Here is a 4,171-nt window from a genome sequence, read left to right as displayed (position 1 = left end):
ATTAAATTTACCTCTAGCGACCTAACATATTACCACAACACAACCGTATCCGAGAATTTTGGTTGGTTATTTTTATGTATTAATTGGTTGTAATAATTTTATGGATGTGACCCGGTGATCAATTTACCATATAGTCAATGTTGGGTTATGAGGGAGCTCGTAGGACCGAAAGAGACATCACACTCTTATTCAAAACTTTAAGACAAAGGATTTATGGGTCATCTTGCTTATAAGGTGTTCAACATTTACTTTTCTATTTGATGTGGGACATAATTACTTACACTTAAACACAACACTCCCCCCAAGTGTGAGTGCATCTATTCATCATGTTCCCCCTTTAAGCGGAAGCTCTTACTTGCTCGTATCGTCGTTGTCGGCTTCTCTGCAACGGACTGATACAAGGAACTTATATCGTCATTGTTGGTTTCTCCGCAACAGACCAGCTGCCTCGGTAATACCCTTCGTCAAACTAAGCTCTGATACCACTGTTAGGTCACTGAGGGGAGTCAGAGGACTGTCCACATCGAGGCTAGAACAACCACATTACTCAGAGAGACACACACACTTACCCAAATGTGAGTCCATCTATTCAACATGCTCCCTCTTCAAGAAGCTCTTAGCTTGCTTGTATTTTCGTGTTGGCTTCTCCGCAATGGACCGACATATGGAACGTATACCGCCGTTGCTGGTTTCTCCACAAGAAATCGGCTGACTTAGCCATACCCTTCTTCGAACCGGGGCTCTGATATCACTGTTGGATCATGAGAGGAGCGCGTGGGACCTGCCACATCGAGGCTAGAACAACCACACTAAATCACTTAAATCAATTCAATATAATCAATTAATTCAAAAACAGATTTTTATCTTTGTGGAACCAAACACATGTAAGACATGACATTAGTTAGGAGTTTCTACCTGCACCCCTAGATTTTTCCAACAACACTATCAGGCCAATTTTGTTCAACAACAATACAACATGATCAAGTTGCTTTTCTATTTAGCAGAACTCCTATTTATATGAAATTATAATTTCAATCTAATGCAACACAAAAAGATAATGAAACATTGAAACAAACAACGTACATTGATAATAATGAAAATAATTATGAACTCAACAATGAAAGAAATCACTAGGATGCTTGTACTACTTGCAAGACAGAACAAACTCTTTGAATTATAGTGAGAACAAGTAGAAAAATTCCAGCAATGGAAGCAGCAGTGTGCCAAGGAGTATTGCAATAATCACGCCTTAGAGCAGCCTTCAACCTATGCCAAGGATTCCTACAATAAGCATTCAATTCTTTGCAAAGAATAGAGAAATGAGAACTGATATTAGAATTTGTAATATTTTCTCCAAGACCATTAAATAAGATAGCAACAGAATCACTGTCTCCAAGCCAATTTTGCAGTATATTGCTCCGAACAAGTATATCCACATCCGTACTAGTATTTATAAGGTAATCCAAAATAAAATGATAATCAATAATATATGACTGATAAGGGTAATGACACTGCTCCAAAGCAACCATATTCCGAAACAAAATTTCGGTCCCATCTTGAACTGTTAATTGAGGAATTTCAAGAACTCCTCCCGAAAACCTCAAGTCATGTAAACATTCACTTTTAGTGTTCACTTTAAACCTAACTCCAGCTTCTAACAACTCAGTTGCACTCGGTAGATGTATTATTTGTTCATCGATCTGCTCTCTACTCGGCCTACTTTCAATAGGATGTTTCAAATGAAATATCCTAATCAGATCATTGAAGTGCATTATACTAATATCATTGTTATCAAAACCCAATTTTGGTTTATTGAAACATTGAAAGTAAGCAATAGTGAGTTTAAGAAAAGAATGGATCATAGTGTTAGGAACAGTCAATGAAATACTGTAAATTTTTTCAATAACGAAAAAGGGAAGCTGATTTTCAAGTAACAATAAATCTGATGATATATCATTATATAACCAAGGTTTTAAGAGATCACCTTCACAACAGGATCTCAATAAATGTTCAATTATAAAACCGGAATCCATTAAAATTAACTTAACAAGTTCAATATGAGAAAATGATAGGGTTTTGGAATAACAGCCTTTGAAATCAGATAAGATAGATGTTGAGAAATGACTCCAAATTGTGATGTTGTGAAAGCTGAAAATCGTGGCGCGATTTTCAGAGGCGTGGCGTGATTTTGTTGGCATAGTGGATGGTTTCTACTGACGCAAATCGTGGCGCGATTTTGTGCAGCGTGACACGATTTCTGGATAAGGTCGTTGTACCTTGGGTCGTACACAATGAACCGTGGCGCAATTTTGGCTAGCGCGGCGCAATTTTGACAGATCTGTCACACTATTTAAGCACTTTATGACCCATTTGTTAAGAGACCTTGGTGAATCTCATGGAAACCAAAGGAGGGAACTTTTAGGGTTTGTAGATACTAAAGGTTGAAGGTCTTTGGGTGAGGTTCAAAGCTTCAAGATGTGAATCTTGGAGAACCAAAAGAGGGGGCTCTTGTGAAAAGGGTTGGTGCTTTTTTGGGAAGATTCATGGGGTTGGGAAACACATGAATGCAGAGTCATTTGTGAACAACTTGGGTGAGTCTTGTGAAACCAAAAGAGAAGATCCTTAGTGAAATCAAAGGCTAAGGGTTGGTTCTCTTTTGGGGGTTAGATTCTAGAGTTGGGAAACAATTGTAAACACCTTGGGAGAGTGAAAATCATAAGTGTCGTGTTCATTGGTGAGATTGGGAAAATGGGTAGAAATTAGGTTTGTTCTTTGTGAGCTTGTTGAAGCTAATTTCTTGTAACCCATTTGTATCTCTTTGTAAGAACTCATTGATAGTGGATTGGAGAGATCAATCTCTCCTCAAGAGTAGGTCAAGTTCGACCGAACTAGGTGAACATTTCTTGGTGTTGTTATTTTTTTTTACTCTCTCTCTATATCTTGTTTATCATTTGGTTAGATTGTGGTTTTTTCTATGCACTTAGTTTATAGACTAGGTCTATATTGTTGTTGTTGTTTGTGGTTATTTACATTTGATTATTGGTTGCCATTGATACTTGCTCAACGAATTTAAATTTCATTGATGTGATGTTTGGAATTTGAGACCAAATTCACAACAATAGATTCTATATAGTTGACCAAGGTGTTTAAACATCCCCCCGTTTCTTTTGAGAAAAGCTTTGAAGTAAATGAGTTTGTGACGTTCCATGTTTTGGAGCTGGGTTTGAACGTGGTGAAAGGGGCCAATGGAAACGACTTTGGGAGTGTATATGCCTCTTCGTTGAGTTTGCGAATTTTAGAGGGGACCTTGTAGATGCAACAGTCACCGGTTGAAGGTGGCTCTTCTGTGTCGAGCATCACATTGATATCCACCAAGCAGGAGAGTGACATCTTGAGAGGTGAGCAAGAAAATGAAAAGCTTGGTCTTTGGTCTTTGGAATTAGGTTTCAAGAAAATGAAAAGCTTGGTCGTTGGAACCTCGTGTCCTTATTATATAAAGATTTTCAAAATGATTTTTATATTTCTTACTCCCTCGGGCCATGTTTATAAGAAACATTAGACGTTTTTGATTCATTGCATAAATGATGTATTTTGTCTATATTTTAGATAAGATACACCAATTACTCAATAAATCTAAAAAGTCAAATTTCTCTTATAAATAAGACCGGATGGAGTATTTAATATTTGTCTTTATGATATCATTATTTCACAATTTTTTATAAAATTATTTTTGTAAAAATATTCAAATAGTTATAAATGATTAATGATTGTATTGTTTTTTATGGATGGATAAAAAATATAAATAAAATAATGCTGCATCTTTTAAAAAGCATTGAGGGTAGGGTCGGAAATGAGTCGAGTCGAGCCTTGTTTAGTTCGGCTCGACTTGATAAGATTTAAATCGACTTGAAACTTAAGTTAATTACAAACTTTTTTTTTAATTCAAACTCGATTCAATTCAAACTCATGAACCATTCGATTCAGCTCAACGGCTCGGTTCAAATAAACCAAAAAGGAAAAAAAAATCAAATGAGCATAAAAATAGCTCAAAAACATACAACCGGTCTCAAGACCACTTGGGTAAAGGGTAATAAATGCAGTAATCTGAATTTGTGTAAAGGGTAATAAATGTAGTACTCTTGATTTATCATAGCACTATTGACCTATTACA

At 36.3% G+C, this 4,171-nt stretch overlaps 1 pseudogene; it reads right to left on the bottom strand.

The window, feature by feature from the left end:
- Positions 1-895: 895 nt before the first annotated feature.
- On the bottom strand, positions 896-3,461 carry LOC25495252 (UPF0481 protein At3g47200-like; annotated as a pseudogene).
- Between the last annotated feature and the right edge of the window lie 710 nt (positions 3,462-4,171).

Source organism: Medicago truncatula, chromosome 6 (genome assembly GCF_003473485.1).
Source record: "Medicago truncatula cultivar Jemalong A17 chromosome 6, MtrunA17r5.0-ANR, whole genome shotgun sequence".
NCBI lineage: Eukaryota > Viridiplantae > Streptophyta > Magnoliopsida > Fabales > Fabaceae > Medicago > Medicago truncatula.
This window is presented reverse-complemented; position numbering and strand designations above follow the sequence as displayed.